This window comes from Pteropus vampyrus, unplaced genomic scaffold, assembly GCF_000151845.1.
Source record: "Pteropus vampyrus isolate Shadow unplaced genomic scaffold, Pvam_2.0 Scaffold59, whole genome shotgun sequence".
Taxonomy (NCBI): domain Eukaryota; kingdom Metazoa; phylum Chordata; class Mammalia; order Chiroptera; family Pteropodidae; genus Pteropus; species Pteropus vampyrus.
The window spans coordinates 4201705-4225478 of NW_011888840.1; the positions used below are offsets into that span (position 1 = coordinate 4201705).

A 23774-nucleotide genomic window follows, 5' to 3' on the forward strand; every position below is an offset into this window, starting at 1 on the left:
GTTTAAATAGATGATGTGGTTTCCTGTTTGGACCCAGATTTACACAAATGCCTAGGCATTGTTCTGGGCTCAATGAAGGGCACAGTAAACAAAATGGAAAAAAGTAGTCTCCTCATGGAGCTTATATTCTATTCAGGCAAAACAGAAAATAAACACATATATTAGGAAAATAGGTTGCATCACAGGGAGGCAAGTGCTATACAGAAAAACACACCAGGAAAGGGGTGCGGGAGTGCTGACGGGGTGATTTGCAACTGAAGTTGTAATGTTTACATCACACCACTCACCACGTACGTGAAAATACTTTGTTGCCCAAATATTGGGAATTGTTTTGTTGGTTTTACTCGTAGCATAGCCTTTTGGCGAATCTTGCAGAGTACGTAAAACCAGGGAGAGTGTAGAATTAACGGTGCTCTAAAGGGTTAGCAAAATGTTTTAATTGGGTGGCTAATGAGGGGTGTGTGTGTGTGTGTGTGTGTGTGTGTTATTTCTCTAAATTGACAGCACGATCATTGAATCCAGCGGCCTTCCTTAGTACAGACTCTCAGGCTCATTTTAATCCTTCCACAGACACTATAGCCCAGAAAGAGATTCCTCTTTTCGAATAAAAGCTCTTAGAATTTTCCTCCTCATTTCACAATTCTCAAAGGACTCTCATCATATTTGTCTGTACATATTCCTCATTTGCTTTCCTGAGCACCAAATAGACCTCTTGAATTGGAGACTTCCACCAGTGGGGGCTTTTATTTGGATGATATGCTTCGGGTAGCATCTTTTTGCTTCCAGTTTTCACAGAACCGAGTCCCAAGAGACAACCTGAGCAGAGTTCTCAGGATTGAAGGGCATGGTCACGGGTTGTAATAAATGCCACAGGTCAAGAGAAAGGGAACGAGACTTGCATCTTAATGACTAGCCTAATTTTTTGCTGACAAGTGCTGTAGCAGCTTTTTTACAATGCAGAGACTCAAATTTATACTTTTTATATATTTGCAGAACTATCTTCTGCGCTGGTCAGGACAGGTGGCGCTGAAGCTGAAAAGCGAAAGCCAGGTATGGGTTACCTAGGTAGAGGTACCATCCTGGTCCAGGTGAGTTGATAGCAGCAGATTCCTTATGTTCTGACCTAGAAAGAAGCCACATGATTTTCCTTTTTGGCTTTCTGAAAATGACCCTGGGCTGCAAGGAATGCTTTGATTATTACTGAGGAGGGAAAATGGATCCATCTTGTCTTTCTTAGTTACAGTCCCTTTGGCGTCATTAAAAGTTAGAGAAAGTTCAGTTTACTACTTTCACGATGGGTGCAATGTGCATCTAAGTTATATACCCTTAGCCAGGATTCAGAGATGCTAGGTTAGTTGGTGGGTAGGCCATGGCCTGCAGAAAATAAAGATGATATCAACTGTTAGTTTGGGCCCAAAATTGTGCTAAGGGCTTTATATGCATTTATGTCATTTGATCCATGGAACCAGTCTATGAGATAGATACATTATTTTTCTTCTTATTTTAACACAGGAGGAAACAGAGGCTTAGAAATAGTAAGTAACTCAAGGTTATTCAGTTTGTAAGGGTTAGAGGTTGGGCTTCAGCCTAGGTCTGTTTGACAACAATTTGTAAGAGATATTTGCATGAGGTGGGGTGGGGGAAATGGGGTTTCTGAGACAAAATGACTTCATGCCCATTTAAATTACTCCATACTGAAGGAGGTCGCAGAGAAAGGTCGCCTTTATTCTATATTCTTAAGACAAACCAGATCAAATCCAACCAAAACTTATTCATTGAATAGTTCTGCCAGGCCAGCTACTATCCGAAGTCCTTTTAAATGCCCGATTCTCTTTAACTTTCTCAATATCTTGAGGGATAGATATCAATATCCCATTTTGCCTGGGATTGCTGAAGTTAAGGTTGAATTAGCCTGCACTACCTACTGAGTTCAAGTCTTCTTGGAACCAGATTCATGGTGTCTAAGGGTTAATCTCTTCTGTATGATTAACAAGTTGCTGTTCTGGTTGTCTACTGCTGTCAACACACCACTCTAAAACTAAGTGACATAAAATAGTAATCACTGTATTGTGCTTATATTTTTGCTGGTCATATATTCAGGCAGCACACCGTGGGATGGCTTCTGATGAGTGGGGCCTCAGCCAGGTGGCTCCAGATATTGCTGGAGATGTCTAGATGGGCTCTGGACTTTATGTCTATGGTTCTTTGGTTCTTCTTCACATCACTTCTGCTGGCATCTGGGCTGCTATGGCTGGAATAGTTGTAAATACCGAGGCCTTTTCTGTTTCATCATGGCCTCTACAAGTAGTTATCTTGGGTTCCTCAAAACATGGTGACTTCAGGGTAGAAGGAATTCTTACAGGGCAACTGGCTTCCCCTAGTGCAGGGTTTCTCAGTCTTAGCACTACTGACATTTTGGAGTGGACAATTCTTTCTTGCGAGTGACTGAGTGAGAACCAGAGTCCAGCTCTGCTAAGCTCCAGACTCTCCAGTTCACTGAGCTATACGGGAATTTGAATGACTCATTGTTGAAAACACGGCCACTCAATCTCGTACTTCTCTCTAAGCCTCAGTTGGAAAAGTAAATGCCTACTTTGCCAGATATTATGACACTTAGCAATGCTGAAGAGAAGAATGTAAAAGAACACTTATTTATATGATCCTATGTATCACACTATTTTGGGCAAAAAAATATATCAGCATCTCTCTCACTATCTCTCACTGTGTCTGTCTATCTATCTATCTATCTATCTATCTATAATCTATCTAAAAGATATAATATTTATACACACATATATGTGTAAATAATTAAAACATCTTTCTAAATAGTTCTGGTAAGGTAATAATATCCTCGTTTTATAGTTAGCAGTGTTGAGACTCATATTGGTCAAATGACTTACTCATCTTGGACAAGGCAGCAAAGATCTTGGAGAGACTGTGTTCCTCAACATGTCAGCACCATAAAAAATGTAGGGGTTGAGCTCAAACTAACTCCAGAGTGGTTCTGTCCCTTCCCACTCCTACTGTGATGTCTATTTTATTGTTCCCCTTTGAAAATCATGCCTCTGTGCAACTTTAGCTTTTCTCTGCATACGACCTAACAACATTTGGGAGCTTGGGAAAGGCTTTCTCAGATGAGTATCATGCCCATCAGAGTCACTAGGCGATCACGGTGAGTCTCTTTGCCGTGAGTGAACCAGGCTGGCAACTCAGAGTAGCCCAGTGCATTATTTTTAGGGCACTTTGTATCCGTGCAATTCTTTGTTCTCGGTGTTGATCTTCATTGATTGCAAATGGACAATGGCTGTGTGAGATCTTTCTGCTGTGTCCTAGATGTGCAGTTCCCGAGACACTGAGTGATGGGTGGTCATTTTGTTCTGACAACTGACAAGGCTTAAATATAGACATTGTGATAGACTGTCACTGCAGGTTCATCTCAAGGATGTTTTTCTAAGCAAAGGGGAGGGGTCTGGGAGAAGGAGTTTGAGTCATAAAGGATGAAAGTTTGATGTTTTGCTACATCGACTGCTAAATAATGCTGACTCTTTCTCCAGATCTCCAAAGCCTTTTAATCTCTATTTGAAAACAATGCCATTTACGGATCACTGGGACTGACTTTTGGATGCCTCTGTGAGAAAACCAGAATGTCCTAGTTCTGCATTCAGGGATTACAATTCGACAGATCCTGACATCCTGTAAGTGTTCAGGAAATATTGGTAAGGGAAAGAAAGAGCTACGATTCACTCTAAGAGCTGAAATTGTGCATTGCAGGTGTTGACAGTGGAGAATACTGTATATTATCGACTGCGATCCTCATTATTCTAGGGATTTGTTTGGTCCAGTCTCAGAGACGGCTCATGTTAATTGACACATCATTTCAATAACAAAAAAATATCCAAAGTAAAAATTATGAAAAAGTAATTTATCATCATTCCTTAACTTCCCCAGAGAGCATCAGAGGGGGATGGTCCGTTGCACCCACTGAAACATCGGGTAATATATCCCTTTGCCTTTTCTCTCTAACTCTCTCATATCGCGTGGCTGCTCCAGAATTTCTTTCCAGGTACCACCCTCAAGAATTACTATTTCCCTGTAATTCTTAAGCAGTTTTCTGTCTTTCCCCACATTCCCAGTTTTTAAAACACGTAAATAGCCTGAGTCTCTTTTCCTTCAAGCAGGAATTTTGCCTCTCTGGGGGAGAGGAAGAGAAGCGGGGAAACTAAATGGACGAATATAAGATTTTTTTGGGGGGGGTGGGATAAGGGAGAGGTAAAGGCTATAAAGACTTACGTGAAAAACTTTACTCTCTATTTTCTATGCTAATTGTTAGGACTTGGTTTAGGAAGGAACATGAAATACATTTCTAGTCATGGAGACACAGAGATACTTAGGTCTAGATGTGAGGCTTGGAGCTCTGGTGACCATCCTGTGACTGATACAAAGGACTCAGCTGCCTGAGGATGGCAGAGAGAATGATGTGAACGCCTGGGTATACCATCGAATTTATCACCTACCTCTGGACTTCTTCTTGTTATTATAATTTTCCTCAGGGTTTAAGCCAGTGGAGCTGGGATTTCTGTTTCCTGAGGTTGAAGGAATCCCAAGTGATGTACTCGTTTGTGCTGTGGTCAATACGAAATAAATTAACCAACATAAAACACTTCACACACTGCCACCCGGAGTAGCCTAAGCAATAATCGATGTTTTACTTGGTTCTCCAGAAGTTCTTACAAAACAGAAAAATAAAGGATATGGAGGCCAGCTCTCATGTAGAGAAAAGTTGACAGGTTTTTCTATATTTATGATAATTTCCTCAGGCTAGATTCCCAGAAGTGACATTGCTGGGCACAAGCATTTTAAATTCTCTTCACACGTATTTCTAAATTGTTGTCCCAAAGGTCGAACCGTTTTACAATACAACCAACAATCTTGTCAAATGCCTCTTTTACTCATCTTGGTTAGTGTTTGGGATTACTGTTTAAAACAGTTTTTTCGGTGGGCGAAATGTGTAACCATCATTTTAATTTAAATTGTTCTTGCCTAGTGGTAACTTTTAAGATACCTAACTAGGTAACTCAAAAATCTTTTGGGGCCGGTTGAGGTTTAGGACTGCTCACCGATATGGGAGGGCATCCTTCCCCGCCTCCCCAGGCATTTACGGTGGTCTGCTGGTTTGAGGTAAATAAGGGCTTGAAATTATTTGCCTTTGCAGCATCCTGGATCATGGAGAATTCCTGGCCATGTTTCTCTGGAACTTCTTGAGTTTTCTTCTGGAATAAGAACAGAAAACAGGTAGCTAATGCTACAGATAGTATCTTATTACCAAGCTGCCTCTGAGATGTGTATAGGGCCCCGAAGATATTTTTTTTACATGCCCCTTGTCTATGTAAACAATTTGAGTCACCCCAAATCAACGTGTCAGCACCATTTTGATGGACATATTTTGCACGATTCCCGCAAAATAAATACCACACTGGTCAGTGGGAGCAATCCTCGGGTCAGGTCACCCTCCTAAATCCAGGACTCAGCCATTAGGTTCTGGGACAATTTAATAGGCAAGAGTCTTTTAGATCTATGGGGCATCTGGTCAACCCCACACATAGTAAATGAAGCCCAGAGTCTGTTCCTGGTCCAGGCATGGTGCACCCTGCCCGATGCCATTGCTTGCCCAAGACCCAGGTTAGGTACCAGAAACATCTTCAGAAAATCTGAAGAACACTTTAATTTATGTGGGTCCCCTTGCTTGGGTCTAAGGGGTACTTACTGTTATCACTGCACTAACAACTAATTAAATATGTGCTTTTCTCAGGCAGCAGGCCCTGTGCTGAATGTTTTACATTGAGCTAGATAGTACTATTACCTCATTCACTGATGCAAAAGTCATGCTTAGATGTCAACAGATTGCCTTTTTGAGGCCGCCTGCTCTAAAGCTAGTGCTCTAACCAGCACAGGTGCAGTACATTTCATATTACAAAAGTCTTCTTACATTCAGAAAAGATCTTTTCAAACAACATTTAATTTTGGTTGTAGACTACGTTTCTTTGCAGTGGGCTGACTCTGAAAATAGTATAAAACAGCGGGGTTATAGTCAGCCACAAAGGACCTCTATCCCTAAATGTAGGCCTGCTCAGCACTTTGGGATTTGAACAGTTGCCCTAAGAACTTTGAAAAACGTTTTTTCCCCTCTGTTATTTTCCAAGAGAAATGTCAAATGAACATATAATTTCAGAAGAAACATCTCTAACTAAAAATACTATGTAATTGGCAATTGTGGGTCCCTTCCATGACTCCCAATCTTATTATGAGAAATTCATTCACTCTGTTACCTGCTGGGATATACAACAATGGCAGATAAATGGCAAAAAGAATAATTTTTGAAGTCTGCAGTTATTTCTAAATTGCTACATTTCCCCTTACATTTTAAAATGATGTCAACGTGTGCTACTCGAGTCCCCTTTACACCTCTACAAAACATATTTGGGAAAAACAGGCAGAAAATGAGATCTGACGATGTGGCTTATTGTTTTTGTGGGTGATTTGCAAATATCATGTTCAAGTAATTGAACTGTTACTCCACCCTTGGTCAGAGGAATTTGCATTATTCAAGGATCAGTAAAGACAGGAAGTAAGAGAACTGAAAGCTTGGCATTCAGCCACAGAGCCTGGTCTGATCACTTAACATCTGTCAATGGGATTCCTTTTGGCACCTTATCAGAACACAATGAATTTGATTTTGGAGGGGCAGGAGATCCTCTACACTGTTTTTCTTATAACAGAAACATCTACTGCGTGACCCAATGAGCTGGTTTGAACTCCTCTAACTTATGGTTCTACCTTCAATTGTCACACAGTTATACTTTCTCCAACGTTTGATATCTTCATTTTATATGATTCTATGGAAAGGGAATTGCGGCACCTAAGATTATTTCGAAACCTGTTTATTGTAATATGCAAATACCATGAGGGCCACTTGTCTGAATCTCTGAGAACTGAGATGGTTGAATTTGGAAAAATACAAAGATTTAGCAGGGATGCAATAAGCCAGGAGAATTGACCACCATGGGAAAAGGACAGCTTTGGAAAATAGCATTGCTATCTTATCACAGGCCAGTCTGAGGTATTTTTAGATAAGGCCATGAAAAATATTATTTTTCTCCTGCACGAAATCAGAATGAATGCACACAGAGTGCATAAAAAGCAGACTTCATCTTAATCCAACAATGAGCTGCCTATCCATTCCCTTTGCCTCACTTGAGAATGGGCTGCTTCAAGGAGGTAAGTAGTCAAAGGCACCTCCCACAATAATCCTAAGTGGTAGATAATGTGATGACATTTATCTGGCAAGAAATCTGAGGCTCAGAGAGGCTCGGTGGGGTGGCCGGTCTGCTGTCATATAGCTAGTAAGTGTTGGATTTTGATCCCAGGTCTGTCTGACCCTGAATCTTGTGATCTACTCTGCCAGCCTGTTCTCTTACAATCTCAGTGAAGTCTCCCTCCTGGGAGGTCCCCAGGCAGAGACAAGTTGGTAGGGGAAATTTTTACCCTGGGTAGTCCTTCATGCTGAATGACCTTTTAGGTGATACCTGCTTCCAAGGTCAGCGATTATATGATCTTGTGATTCTAGCAGTCTCCTTGCTGGGGCAAAACAGAAGAAGAGGAAATGGATATTTTACTGTCAGTGCAGAGACTTCCGTCCTTTTCAGTTACTTCTAGGAGTCATTTCCTCCTTTCTCAGGGCTTCTGTACACTGCAGCTTCAGCACCTTACACACTAGGCCCCATTCCACCTGTGCCCGTGCCCGCTTCTCTGGCCAGACGCTCAGGGGCAGTAGATGGCGTCTGTGGGCATCTCCTCCTTCTCCTGCGTCAAGCTTCCCACTCCCAGAATGCATTTGGGTGCTCGATACTTCCACGTTCTTGGAATAAATGAACAAATAGGGTGATTTATTGTGTTAAAGCACCTTCTACCATCAAGCTGAAGATGTAAAAATTCAGAGAAAATGCGGTTATGCCTCTCAGACCAATATTCCAAATAAAGAGAAGGCACTATGTGTATGGCACGTGTGCAAAAGTACTGCTGACCATGTAGTTATGAGTGATCCTCACGGAGCAGATGAGGTGGACAGCTATAAAAATTATGTCGACGTAAGAAGAGTAAGCTGAGGCTCTATAAAAGTGCTAAGGAAAAGTAAAAGGTGAATTTAGCTTTGTTTAGAGAGGAAAAGAGAACAAAAAAGATACATTCTCATAGCTCGGATCAAGCGATGTGATAAGAATGTAGCAGAGAGAAACAGAGGTGTGACCGTTTTGCTTTTATCTTTTTTTTTTCCTTTTTTTCTTTTTTTTTTCTTTTCTTTTGTGTCCACCACCTGAGCTTTTCGGTCTAACCCCCTCCCTTTCTAGGAGTTTTCTTTGACCAAAGGATTTACACTGGAGCTGCCATAACAATATAATCTGACTCGGTCCCCACCCAGGTTGACTGGTCCAGGGATGGACCGTGTGCTCTGGCTCGGCGCATGAATCTTTTCCTTGGAACTTTTGAAACTGGGACAAAAGAGATCTTGAGGACTGTCACTTCCAGGTGTCCAAACCCATACGACAGAAAAATGCAGGACCACTCAGTGACCGTATTTCCCATGAATATAAACACGCAGTCTGTACTGGTAGAAGCCAAAGGCACCACAGAAAGAAGAATGTGGATAGAAATTAAGAGGGGAGTCCAGGCAGGTTCCAGTGTGCGGGTCCAGTGTCTTCAGACCCAGTCACACACTCAGACTCTCCTCCGTTAGGTCAGTTAACCGCTTTGTTTACTTTGTGTAACGGAGTTGGCGGTGGCTCTCTGTTACTTATGACCAGAAGAGTTCCAACAAATACAATTGTTTATCAGGATGAATAGAGTCAGCTGGAACTGTTAGAGACTCCCCACTATGATTAAGTCCCAGCAGCTTAATGAAGGCTCCCAAAAGAACGGAAAGGGTTCAAGTGTATTAGCTTAAAGCACCTCCATCCAAGGGCGTTGAGAGTGCCTGTCGGTGTGAAGCAGAGCAAGCTTTCAGAAATCGTGGAGGATGTGGGTGGGGTTGGATAATGGAAAATAGAAATGTATTTCCTGAAAGGAAACAAATGGAAATTTCTTCCCCTGCTTTGCATCCCATTTTAAATATTCTCTCTGATCCTTAGTTTTCCCCTCTGCACAGTGCAGACTTTCTAACACATCACTGCCTTCCTCGTATGCCCTGAGATGCCACCAAATATCAGGAGGTGCTTTGTATACCTTCACTTTCTGTAAAAAAAGGCCAGGGAGTTTATCCTTATTAAACTGGATAAAATTAAAATAAGAAACAGAAAGAAGTTGGTAGTTTCTTTTATTTCCAAGTTAGATTCCGGTAATAATTGTTAATGACCATATGTTTAGTACTACACTATACCAAATATTGATTAATTGTCAATTGTCAATTCTAAATTAGCTTTCTCCCCCCACTTCCCCTCTTTGGAATAAGATATTTTTGTGTATAATAGTCATTTTACCAGGGTGATGGAGAGTTATTAGATATTTTCACAAGATTAAAAAAATCTTGTAAGATTTGTTGTCTAATGGGTCGCCAACACTAGCATAGCCCTGAAATAAAGCAGGACACCTCCCTCTCTACGAACCTCTTCAGCCACTTATTCCATGAGAAACAAACTAATGCTTTAGCATGGCAGACTATGAGATTTCAGAGAGAAAGAATGACTGTAGAGTATGAGGTCATGCAAATCAGGAGAGCAGAGAATTTTAGGAAGATGATCTCAAGAATAACAAATGCAGCAGATAATACAGACAGCTTCTAAATTGGAGGGAATCCAGTCATCCCTCAGGAAGGGCTTGCCGATTCTCCCTCCTTAATAACTGTGTTCCAGTTCTCTCTCTCTAAACCCCTATCTGCAGTTGTCAAAATCCAAGTCTCCATTAAATCTTCCCAAATTACTGTAACCAGCTTCTAACAGGTCTCCCAGGGTCCCCCTAAACACCTCTCCTCCATTCTGATACTTTGGCTTGGAGACAGATGATGGGGTACTGTGGTCACCCTCCTCCCTTATCTCTGCCTCCCATCTTTTCCCATCTTTTACTGGGATGATAGAGGACGGGCTTCTTCAATTTTTTTCTTCTTATTAGACTGGACTCTCCCTTATATAAAATGTAATATTAATTATACCAGGACAACTCCTGATATGCTAAAGGTGAAAGATAAAGAAATTTAGAAAAATCACTTTCTTGATGAAACCTACATTTCAATGCCATTGTCTAGTTTCAAATTAGTTAAAATAATTCTTTCCTTGAGGTCCTATCATAATTTTCTTACCTCTTCCCAGGCACGAATGGACCATTTAGATGGATGATACAGATAGTGTACACTGAACTGCAAAGGAGAAAAGCCCATTAATTGCTTTAAAATGTTGTCCTGGTGATTATCCTTATTTTATGGAAGAGGGATCTGAGGCTCAGAGAAGTTGAGTAGCTTTCCCTAGCTGTGGAGTTAGTGACAGGCAAGATTAAAATCCTCGGGAACGTGCCATTTTCAAGGGGGCCTTACAGAGTGCTGAAAGGCTCTGCCTAACGGAGAGAGAATTTGGAGTTCCCAGACGAGGAGAAGTAATGGATTGAGAAAGGGGCAGGAAGATGGATGGAAACGAACTGTAGGTGAGGAAAAGGTAGCGAACGCTCATCTTACACAACCACCGCTGTTCTCCATGGTTGACGTTCTCTGCACCAATTTACATTTGCTTTCACATACGTATCTCCTTGGTCTTCCCTCTCTGCTCCATAAGTTCTGCAGGAAATTTTATGATATGTGTAAAATCTTGGTGCTAAGTGACTTTTTTGGCGGGGAGGGGTTCAGGAGAGGTGGGGTCTCATGAAAAAAGGCTGAATGTTCCACCCGGGTGGCCCACCTTGATTGAGGGGACACATAGACACAACCTAGGTAGTAGTAGGAGGTAGAGAAGGTCATGATTTTGGAGTGAGATCTCTGGAGTCATTTGTAAAAAATTTGTAGGGAGGATTTAAACTTACAGAGCCAATGGAAGTCGAGTTTTGAGCAGTCCTTGGGGAAGGTGAGCCCCAGCTGGTCTCTGCGTTATACCCGTCCTACCCCATTTTAAGATAAAGGATACCTGGCTTAAGAATATTAGTAGACAGAGAGAATGGAAACGATTCTCCTTTTAGAAAAAAATCGATGTTTTTCTTCTCAATTACATATTCACGCTATCAAACAATTCACGTTAAACAGTCCCCGAGACATTATTAACTCATCGTCTTATCGGCAGTAGTTGTCGTTATAGCACTTTCTTTCTTTGAGTCGTTCAGGACTTTCCAGAACCTTCTGTCTGCAGTTCACAGTTGACAATCAGGTGGTCCTTCTTGACCTGCCTCGTAGCTCAGGTGATACCACCTCTGGGAAACCTTTTCTGACCCCTGTCATCTCGGTGTTTTGAGAGCCATCCTTGCTTTCTTCTTTGTTGACAGAGTGACTGTCTGTTAAGTAGCTATCTAGATTCTGAGTTTTTGATGGCAGGGACCATTGTCTCTTGTCTCTGTGTCACTGTGTCTTAGTTTGCCACCCAGCAGGACTGCAATAATTTTCTACCTGCTAAATGAAGTAAAAGCAAAGAACACGTGGCCGTTTGTAGCCCAAATTATTTCCAAATTCTACTGCCTTTTTTCATTTTATAGTTTTAAAAGAGACAAATTTTTTTATTGTGTGTTATATTTATGGCTGTTTGGCTCTAACTTCCTTTTCCTTACTTTGCTGCATGGTCCATTTCAGGCCTGTACTGAGTTCCTGGAGACGTTTATGATAAAAATAAAGGCTCGATTCTTTTCTTTTTTTCTTGCACTGTAATTGCCATGTCTCAGGACCACAGCCTCTCCCAGAGCATACAGTATCTCAGCAGGTTAGTCAGTCTCTCAAGAATAGCTGTTTCTAGTTTCAAGTGATAATGTTTAGGGCAGCTGTAAAAACTTTTGTAGAACTCATTTTTTTTTCCTTTAGAATTAATTTCTTGGGATAAATTCTCCAAATTGATATTCTTGGGTCAGAGTGTAAAGATTTTTATGACTCCTGTCGCTACTTGCCAAATTGATTCCTGCAAAGATTGTGTCACCTTACAGGGCCACCACCGAACTTATTTTTCCTCTGCTTTCCTGGTGGTATTTAGCCATTTGAAAAAAGAAATGCATAAATAGATTTGTTTTTATTATTTTGAGATATACAAGTAGATGTATAGAATTGTTTTAATGTATATTTCTTTATTGGTGAGGAAGAGAATTTTTCTATGTTTCTTATTTGCATTTTTTGAGTCAATTATATGCAAAAATGGAGAGAAATCGTTTGACTGCAAAAAGAGTAAATACTAATACTGAAAAAAGCTGAGGTAGTTGATGGAGAGATTAAAAAATGTTACTGAAGAACAGGAGGTGAGTTTATACTAATAAAGATGGAGGGACACACTTTCTCCTAAGAGAGGCACAGAAGACAAGACAGGCCAGGGTGGAGACACACAGTAATGACAAATAATAAGTGACATTAACTAGGCACTTACTGGGTTTATGTTTCTGTGCTAATTGCTTTCTATAGATTCTCTCTTTTAATGGTCAGAACCACCCATTGCACAGATGGAGAAACTGAGGCTCAGCAGGATTAGGTGATATGTATATTTTCATATAGCTCGTCTGAGTTGAGCCAGGGTTCAGACCTGGTTCTAGAGTCTATACCTTGATCCACTATCTGGCACCGTATAGCTGAGTTGAGGGAGAAGAGATGAGGTTTTTTGTTTTTTGTTTTTTGTGACATTGATTCAGTAAAAAAGAAGGCGGGGGATGATGTTCAGAGGGGGTCACAGTGAGGAGGATGTTCTGGGGACGCAGGATGATAGCAGCAGCTGTGGGCTGCATTTCGGTGTGAACCCGGCTGGCATGCTTTCAATAATAGTCTGGGCTTTGAGAACAAGGGATCAGAAAAGACGCAGAGGGATGTTCTGTGTTTGCGTGTTTTGGGGTTGCAGCTGGGATGCAGAAGGGGGTTCTACAGTTTAGATTTGAGGGGGCAACCCTGCAGTGGCTGACGAAGCTGTTCAGGCCAGACGGAGACCCACACTTGGCCACGGGGGTTAGCAGACTGCGTCGTTTTGTCTCCACTGCGACTATTCTGAACACGACCACTGCCTTAGGCTTCTCCAGAGAAACGGAACCAATAGGCTACGTATGAAAGGAGATTCATTACGAGAAATTGGCTCACGCAGTTATGGGGGCCGAGAAGTCCCCGAGTCCGCAAGCTGGAGACCCAGGAAATTCTGTGACGTAACGGAGTCTGAGGTCTGAGAGCTGCCGGTGTCAGTCCCAGCGCAGGGGTGGGAGGAGAGGAGGTGAGCCGTCCCAGCTCGAGCAAGGCGCGGGGGAAAAAGGGGCGAGGCCTCCTTCTCCTGTGTTTTGTTCTAGTCAGGCCCTCAAAAAATTGATGAGGCCCACCTGCCTGGGGGACAGCCACCTGCTGTACTGCGTCCACTGATTCAAATGCTGATCTTACCCAGATGCACACTTAGAGACCTGCCCGGAAATGATGCCTAACCTGGGCACCCTGTGGCGGGTCAAGTCGACCTGTGAAATTAACCATCACAATTATTAACTGCCATTAACATGTAGTGATCATCAAGAAGGTGCCAGTTCCTGAACTAGGGACTGCAGGTGGCTTTTTAGCGCCGCAGACAACCATTTGGAGCAGTGTGTTGTCCTGTGACTGCCTGTGCTCAGATGTACTGCCACCCTTCCCTGCTCTGCTCTGCAATGCAGGGGACGGTCCCCCGTGAATATCCCAGGGTGTTTGGCTTACTGCTGCTGTTAGACAAAAGAGGGATGTCACCAGCAGTGGCCATGTCTCCCTCACGGTTCAGCTGCTACTACCCAGCCCCCTCTCCCCCCGAACTATGTCCCAGGCTCATGGGTAACCCCTATCCTCACCCCCATAGCCCCAGATCCTGCCTATGTGACAGGAACTAATATTATGCTCACTTGGCAAATAAGACAGAGATAAGTCACGTTCCTAAGATTGCAAACTATTAAGCGATGGAGCTAGAATGCAAACCCAGGCAGTCTGATGAGGGAACTGAGGCTCACAGAGTCGAGAAACAAGTCCAAAGTCACACTGCTAGCAGGTGTTGGAGCCAGACTTCAAAGGCAGGCTGGCTGAAACCGGGAGGCAGGTGGGGCAGTGGAGGAATGCTCCAGATGCAGAAAGCTCCCTCGTCCCAGATGTTGCTGCCTCTGAGCATGGAAGACTGAAAGCCATCGCTTCCCAGGGAAGGAAGGAGAGAATGAGGAGGAGGAGAAAAAAGAGGAGGGGAGGATCCAGAGCCTCCACAGTGACCTGTGTCTGAGTGGCCAAATCCACACAGCGGGCATCAGAGTCTGGGCTTTTATGCAGAGGCTCCCTGTCCCCTGGCCAGCCAGCCCTGCTTAGCTCCAGGCGTCAGCACTTCTCCAAAGCTACTGCCTGTCAGGGGCTGGTTCTCTTGCCCTTTGCCCAAGCTTTTGATCAGAGGGGGCTGGCCACTAAAGGCACAGCTAGGAAGCTCTTCTTTTAGGCTGCCTGGGACTTCCTGGGAATGCTTCAAAGGCTGGAAAGCAATTTGCAACGTTTGTGTGAGAGGCCACAGGGTTTGGGCAGGGAGCCACTAGTTGGTGGGGGAGCTAATTAGGCCCAGTAACTGTTTGGCGACCTCACAAGTCACTTGAAAGCCCTTTGGGATGATGAGTGAGGAGGACGAAGACCACTTTGTGCTCTGCAGGCAGTTCGCTGCTGCTGTGCAAGTGGCAGCTTTGGGCAATGAGGTCTGGGGAGACCAGTACTTAATAACCCTCGGGAGATTTGCCAAATGGACTCGCCAGCAGTGGCTGTCCTATTTACATCCTGCAGCAGGTCGCGCTAAGGCCACGATCCTACAAGGCTATACGTTGTTTCTGGAATGCCTTTCTATGCAGAGCTGCAAACGATGGGTCACATGTGCTGTCGCATCTTTTATTAATAAACAATCTCCACTCTTATCAATGAATTAGTGGTTTCCATAGTGATTAATGCACTTTGCGAGGGTGAAATTAGAGTATTTTAAAAGCAGAACCCCTAAGGAAATGCCAGAAAAGTAAGAAAGACATTTCGATTATTTATAAACCACAATTACTGCCAGTTTTTTTTGCGGAGGAGAGAAGCAAAAATATGTGTTAATAGACCACTTTTGGAGGGGGGCAGAGGATGCAGTTAGAGCTATAGTGTATGGCTTCATTTTTTAAGGTTGAGTCGGACTAATTCTAATTTTAAACTCATTTCCTGCTAGCACCGTCAGTTTCATTTCCTGATCTGTCGAGTGAGGGTATCATGCGTTCTCACAAGATTGCGAATCGCAAATAAATAACCCAGGCAACGCACACAGCATGTATTCAGTGAACATTAGTTATTATGATCGCACAAACATTCCTTAGCACTAGTTACGGAAGTTTACAAGGAACCACCAAAGTCGGCCACTCACTATCTAAATCTTGAATCTTTCCACCCAGGAAGCAGCACGCAGATGCACTCCATTCATTCCTGAAACACAACATGCCTGTTTTGTCATCAGCAGGTCATACGGTCATTTCTTTGCCATCTTAATTAGTGCCCTTTGGTCTTTAATGGGAAAGACTGGATGAAAGTGTATAGATTTGCTAGAGTTAGGCTAAATATTACCACTTAATTGTGCCAGGGGTTGTTAACGGTTCTCCAGGTCAGCAATTTATTTCCTTCCTTGTGTTCTTTGTGCTTCGACCTGCTTTCCACATTGGTCCTCTTTTTGTGTTCATTGTAGTGACCTCACTGGGCCCCTTGCAATGTACTCAGGACCCAGGCATTCCACTGAGAGGGCTTCGTTGTCCTGGCTGCAAGTCCTCATAAGCAGGTGTGGTCCCTTTTCTCCAGGTAGCTTCTCTGTCCTATGTTCCTTGGTAGCAGCATTTAGACTGAATTTGCATACAATGAGCAGTGAGGTTCAGCTGCTGGTGGCCTCGCCTCTTTCGACATTAGATAGTGGAGTCTTGAGTCACCAGGGTGTCATTTAATACTTATGGAGATAATTTATGAGGCTTATGCACTCTGCTCCCTGCTTTATGTGTATGAGCATTTTTAATGAACACATTCTGAAAGGCAGGCAATATAGTACAGTCAGGCACAAATCACTTATAGGTCTAGGTTTCCTCATCTGCAAAGTGGTAATTATGGTAACGGCCTCAAGAGTGTTATCAGAAAGATAACTGAGATACCACATGTAAAGTGGAAGTCAGATAAAATAAATGCGAATTGTTGACCCTTCTTTAAAGTTCTATTGAAGAATTTCTGCAGGTGTTTGACCTTCCCCAAACTGCCTTTTCTTTAAATTTTTTTGGTCTACCTTTTTCTCCCTTTTTACCCTAACATACTCCCACATTTTCCCTTCCCATTCTGCCATGGAGCTCATCTCTTTTAGGCTGCTGACATATGCGCCGAAGTCCACATGCCTCCTGTGGCTTTGCTTCTGTGCTGTTTGCTTCTTTTAGGAAAGCCACTTTAGGTGAAAAAAAAAAATCATTGACTTTCAAGTACAATGTTCCCAAGAAGACTCAGCCCCTATAAGTTTTATAATTTGAGCATTTACATTTAGGTCTATTATCTATTTTTTAAAGTTAATTTTTGCTTATGCATGAGATAAAAGTCTTGGAGTTTTAAATTCTGTTATTACCTTTGGATATCGAATTATTCCAAGCGCTATTGTTCAAAAGACGATCTTTTGTCATTGAATGGCCTCTAAATGTTAAAAATCAATTGACCTTGAATATAGGGTTAATTTCTAAACTTTCTATTTTAATCTCTAAGTCTATCCTTATGTCATTGTCACGCTGTCTTGATTACTGTAGCTCTATAGTAAGTTTTGAAATTGGGTTATATGGAAGGCTACTTAGTGAGGTAAGAAAATAGTCGTTCAAATGATATCTGCATCCTAATCCCTGAAACCTGTGAATGTCGCTGTATATGGCAAAAATGGGTCAATGTAGATGTGATTAAGTCAAGGATCCAGAGACGTGGAGTTACTTCTGGATTATCCAGGTGGACACCAGATACAATCACAATTATCCTTATATGAAGGAGACAGTGACAGATTTGACATATACGCAGAAAAGACAATGGGAAGATGAAGCAAAGATATTTGAAGATGCTGACCTTGAAGACTGGAGTGATGTGGTTACAAACCAAGGAACGGCAGTAGCCACTGGAAGCTGGAAGAAGCAAGGGGTGGGTGGATTCTCCTCTAGAACTTCTGGACGGAGCATGGCCCTGCTGACACCTTGATTCTGGCCTGTTAATACCGATTTCAGACTCCTGGTCTCCAAACCTGCAAGAAAATACATTTCTGTATTTTAAGCTGCTAAAGTTATGGTGATTTGTAACATCGGCCTTAGGTTACTAATACAGGTAGTATAAGCTTTCAACGAAAAGTGTTTGAGTATGGTGTGTTTAGATGTGGATCTCTTTGTATTTATTATACTTGAGGCTTATTAAATTTCTTGGATTTAGATTAATATTTTTTCATAAAATTTGGGAAGTTTTCAGCCAGGGGTAAGATATGTATAAAGTGTAGCAGCAAAGAAAGGATGTTATTTGATTGGCTATAGCTTCAAGCTTAGTTGGCTCTTTGCAATTGGTTGTCTTTAGAGTTTTGATTTTTGTGACCTCGAGGCATTTACAGACTTATATTTTAGTCACCACAGCATTAGAGCCACCTCCTTGTGTAATTAAAAATTTAATACTCTCCTTGCAACCTTAGGTAAATCAAGTGGTTTTCTGGACCTTACACTTCTTTATTTTGCCAGTGGAATTATAGTCATCGAATACTAATGTTAGTAAGAATAATGTCTCATTTTACCCAAAGAACGTGATAGAGGAGAAGAGAAAAACTTGAAGTTAATACAATTGGCAAGCCATAAATGCATCCTGAGCAATAAACCATAAATCTCCCCAAGGACGGACTTGCAAAGGCTGTTCTGTGCAGATTATTCTCCATTGTCGTGTCACCAGGAGGGTACAAGCAGATGTCTGACCTCATCATGTTTTCAAAACTGCCTAATGGTTTCCAAAAACCTGTGTGCTGTGTGTCGGAACAACCATTTCAAAGAGAAGCAATAAACCACAAGCTGACTTTCAATATCTCAAAAGAAGCACTAAGACCTCAGGTTCCTGTAAAATTAACACCTACCTTGTCTTTTACAGCCAGATCCGAGGACGGTTATGTTTCTGTTTTGCTCTGTAGATGCGTTCATAAAGCATTGAGAAGACCCTCTTTGGAAGCAAGAAAGAGCCAGTCTGCAATGGCATTCGGATTTTCAGAAGCTTTACATCAAATGAACATCATTTTCTCTGTATTACTGCACTTAGCAGTCACGACTTCATAAAAGAACCTAGGAGACATTCTCAAACATCAGCGAAATATGAAATTCCCTAGGTGTCCAGAGCCAGCAATCAAGGGGTACAGAGCCTTGAGATGTGGTAGATAATGCCTGAATGGACTCAGTGCGTGGACTAAATTCTAGCTTCTTCCTGTCCAAGTGTGGCTATGACTTCATTTCCTCCTCTCTCACAAGGGTACATGCCTACTAGCCATTATTATTAACATAATTAATACATGACACATCTATTTTAATAAGTATCTCTTTATATTTTTTGGAACTCAATAAAATGTAATAAAATAATTCACAAATAAATAAAGTCACTTCCTTTGGTCAAAAAAAGAATTCTGAATCATAAGGAAGTAAACCAAGGCTGTAGAACTGAAAACGGCCAGTCATGCCAGCCAGCCTAGCCCCTTACAGAAACATTTTCAAGCATGAGCAACCTCTGTCTATCTGAGCTATAATTTGGAACCTGAAAAGAGGAAACAGGCCCAACCATTCCCCTCCTCGACCGCCAAAGCCTGTAACTACTGCTGCCAAGCATCTTCTGGTCTTGGTGGGAGCTCCAGCTGGAGCCGAGATGTTTCCATCTGTACGACCGCAGGTGGTTATATAATTAACCACACACATTTGTAGCGCTGTAAAGCGAAGCCTAGTAACAAATCCATCCTTGCTGTACATCTGCTGGATGTTATGACAGACTGGAAAAGTGTCTATCCTAAAGATAAATGGATCAAAATGCTTTTGTCTTTTAAATCTTCTGGAGTTGCTCATGTAGGCAAAGTCACCGCTGAAGCCTAAATGAAATGAATGGCAGGGATAAGCAAGCTTAAAGTGCGTATGTCTATATCCACTGCCATCCATTCAGCTTGAGCCTTTTCTGCAACATCCAGATGCCTGCATCAGTCACTTATGCCCTCAGGAGGGGCCACTAATCACCAGGATCTGGTGCACTTTCTACCTCCTGCCTTAGATGCACGTTCTTCATGCAATGAATGGCTCTTCCAATCCCTAGCTAGCAAAACACTGATTGGACTTCCATCAGCAGTGAAAGGGTAGTGTTTTCTAACTGGCTGTTGCCCCGTCGATTGCCACCCAAACAAAGATGAGATTTCAAATTAGAGTTTCATTACGAGTTTGAAAAGGCCCAGACTAACACGGTCCTGTTCCTTTAAGTTTGTCGAGATGTCTTCCTAACAGCTCTTAGCACTGAGAGCCAAACCCCTTTAAATAAAGGGCAGGACTGACATGTTACCCAGGGCATTGTAGAGGCAGAAGCCAAGCCTTTGTGTATGCGTGTGTGTGCCTTAGCCTCCTAAGCGCTGTGACCCCCTATCCCTCAGGTTTTTTGACTCACCTGGAAAGATAAGATAATGGGTTTCTACATTTAGCATTCTGCTGTCTAGGCACCAGAACTTTTCAGCACTGACTTAAAAACATCACTATAGAGATGGGGGCAAGCTCTTTTTGTTTGTCTGTTTGTTTTCCAATAATAAATACTTTAAACCCAGCTCAAGATTTGAGTAAAGTTAGCTTGGCTTGTCCCTAATTTAGGATAGAAAGGGAAAAAAAAGGTCTCAGTGATAAATTAAACACCAGGGAGCCAAGGGAAATTTCGAAAAGCTTCTTCTATTTAGTTACTGTGCTCTGGTTCCAATCCTCTGTTTTCTAATCTATTGGGCTCATGGCTGCCAGATTAATCTTTTTGAAATACCACTTTGTGTATGACACTTTCTGTGCTCAGAAATCCTCAAGAGTGGCTTACTGTCCCCAGAAGGAGACCTGAGTTAGAGGCCTGGCTTTCAAAGGCCGTCTTGTGCTGGCATCTGCCCACTTGCAAGGCTCTTTCTCCTCAGCTGCAGCCGAAGCATTCTTCCTGTTTTTTTTTTTTTTCTGAGCATCCGTGCACATTCTCGCTTCTCGGTTTTTGCATGTGGGTGTGGTCCTCAAACCCTGGTGTGCGTGAGAAGGACTGAAGAGACTCATTAGAAGTACTGGTACCACCTTCACCCTATTCTTCCATGTAGGATGTCTCTTTATTCTTGGCTCTGGTTATCAGGTCCTAGCCTGTTTTGAAGGCTGGCTTTAGATTCAACCGCATCCCAACTTAAATAAGAAGTTGTAAAAAAAAAAAAAAAAAGCATTCTAGGCAGGGAGAAAATGAGGCAAAAACTGGGAATGTACAAAAACCAACAGTCAAATTTTAGGTCTGCAGATTGCATCTAAATGACAGCATCGCCTGATGTGGCTGCACAGGGAAACTTGAATGCCCTCTCTTGGAAAGGTGCTAGATTTGACGTTGGAGAGAATTGTGTGCAAGTCCTCTCTTACTTACTGGGGCTGGGTCGGCTTGGGTAAGTCACTTATTAATCTGGGATCTCTAGGAAAAAGTGAGCTATGCCTTTATTGTAGGGATTAGATGTTATGACACGTGCAATGTATTTGGTGTGTAGTGGATACTTAATAAATGTTGGTTTCCTTCCCTTCTGTCTGTTTGAGTAGCAGAGACAGAATGACTTAGTGACAGATACCACCAGTGTTGTCAAGGACTTAACGTTTGTGTCTCTTTAAAATTCACATGTTGAAGCCTTAACTCCCAATGTGATAGTATTTGAAGATGAGGTCTCTGGGAGGTAATTAGATTTAGATGAAGTCATACAGGTAGAGCCCCCATGATGGGATTAGTATCCGTATAAGGAGAGGACACTCACTCTCTCTCCACCATGTGAGAACACAGGGAGGAAGAGGCCATCTGTACACCAGGAACTGGGCTTTTACCAGGAACCAAATTGAACAGCACCTTCATCTTGGACTTCCAGCCCCCAGAACTGTGAGAAACAAATGTTTGTTGTCTAAGCCTCTCGGTCTATAGCATTTTATTATGGCAGCCTAAACGGACTGAGATGAAAGCTTTGACACATCCCCCATTTCCATCTGCCAACCCGCCATTCCTGTGCTTGAGGATTTTCTCTCTGAGACATGCTTTTCCTGCCCAACTGGTGGGTTGAGAATACTGGAGAATTACACTCTTGGAGAACAATGACTCATGGGGACTGTTGTATAAACACCCAGCTTCCTCATCCTTTGGGTGTGCTAACTCAGAGGGAAGTATTTTACACTGGCTGTCAGAGTGAGCCATGAAATTGAACTCTAGATATCCACAGGGGTGGCTGGATTAATTACACACCCTTAACTACCTTCTCTCCTTTCCTCTTGTCTCATTCATTCCTCTGCTAGCATTTTCTTCACCTTCCAAACAAATGGCTTGCATTTGAATCCTCATCTCTGAGTCTGCTTCCTCTAGAAGAATTAAAGCAGGCTCCTAGTCTGTGTTTCTTTTTACGACTTCTAGTAGGGCTGGTCTAGCTGCTCCCAATTATTTTTTAGATCTGGGTGGCAGAATGGGTATATCATCACAGCCTTCGTCAGCCATGCCGTCCTCATGTAACATAAGAAATGTGACCGTGGCAATCATGTGCTACATTTTAGTCACTCTAATGTGTAAACTAATACAACAGTCAGGTACATTCCCTGTCTCTGATATTAAATGACGACTGAATTATTGATAACCAGTCCCACAGTCCCTCGAATCAAATATTAATATAGCAATATCTTGCATGTGGTGGTGAGATTCTTTTTGAATGATTTCATCACTTAGAAATCCGACCATGTCTTTCACCTCACTCAAGATGAATTGGGTGCATTCTGGAAAGACAACGGGAGGAGATGGCATGTTTAAACATGGACTGTTGTATTCTATCAGAGTTGACACAAAGCAGGCTTTCCTGAGACAAGTGTCAAACACCGAAGAAAGATTTCAATTGTCTGCGACTTTCATTAGGGTTTGTTACAGAATTTGTTTTTGCTGACCTATTTCACGGTAGCCTTGAAAGGGGAAACAAAAAACACAGGTTTGGCAGAGTCAGAATGGGTTTTTCATCTGCATACTTCATATTCGGTATTTGGTTTTGAATATTTTGGCTTATGTGGCCTCACCCTGCTCTGGATTTCTGTAGCTCTTTTCTGTAGCATGTAGGTCTTATGATGTGTGTCTGTGTCTTGTACTAATACATTTATTGGTGTGTGTCTTGTCTTTTCTATTGGATCATAGTCTCCTTCAAGTCATGGTTCTTGATGTTGTTGACATTGAGAAGTTCTCTCCCTGAAGGCCTTCTACCTTACCCATCATTGCATCTAAGACCTTAGTGAAGAACCGGGCACGCTGTAGGTGCTACATAAATACTTGTTGAATGGCAGTCTAATGCATGCAAAGGACCTATCATCTCAGAAAGATTTGGGGGCTGAGAGCTGCTTAGTTCATATCCTCATCATCTCACTTCTGCATCAAAAATACTCTCTTCGAAGATTTCAAAAGAAAAGAAAAATGCCAAGCGATCTGAGAAAATTCTTTGGAAGCTAATCAAAGAGTGTGTTAGTTTTTAAATGTTATTATTATTACTGGCACTCAGTGTCATACCTTGTCATTCAACAAACATTTATGGAACATTTACCATGGTCTGGGCACTGTGCTGAATTCTTGGGATATTTTTTTAAAAAACACTTTTCCACACATTGCTATGTGCTTCTAGGCCAGTACAAGTCATTAATAAACATCAAAGTGGTCTTAAACAGTTATATAATTTTCTTAGTGTGTTGTTAAAACAGGAATCGGTTGGAGTTACCATCTCAAATAATTGTTATGCTTGTATTGTACGTAAAAAGTAATTTTTTGGGGGGTGGGGTGGGGAGGCAACCCTTGGTTGACCTCACAGATTGCAAGGACCTTGTAAGCTCACAATCCTTTATTTTTTTTATTTTTTATGCCTACGGCACCTCATCTTCCTAGGTGGTCTCCCATCCAAGTACTAACCAGGCCCAACCCTGCTTAGCTTCTGAGATCAGATGGGATCGGGCTTGTTCAGGGTAGCACGGCCATAGACAAAAGTAAAATTTTTAAAACCTATCACTTACCAACTCCTACATGCCAGGCACTGTGTTGTATATGAATGAACTATAATGAGCAAGTATTAACTTATGTAAATATTTGCAACAATTCTATGAATCATGTGCTATTATTACCTTATTTTCCAGATGAGAAAACCTATTTTTAGTCACACAGTTGGTAAGCGATGATTTGGGATATGAACCGAGGAAGTCTTATTTCCAAGCTGACTTTCTTAACTACTGTGCAATACTGTTTGTTAAAGCTGAGTGTTTCCCTTTTTACTTTGGCTTCCAGGAAAACTTAGAGAGAAACTTGTCATTGGACTTCACCTTGAAGTTTACATTTA

The 23774-nt window shown here is 42.1% G+C and overlaps 1 pseudogene; it reads right to left on the minus strand.

The window, feature by feature from the left end:
- Nucleotides 1-23304: 23304 nt before the first annotated feature.
- On the minus strand, nt 23305-23423 carry LOC111740205 (annotated as a pseudogene).
- Nucleotides 23424-23774: the final 351 nt, after the last annotated feature.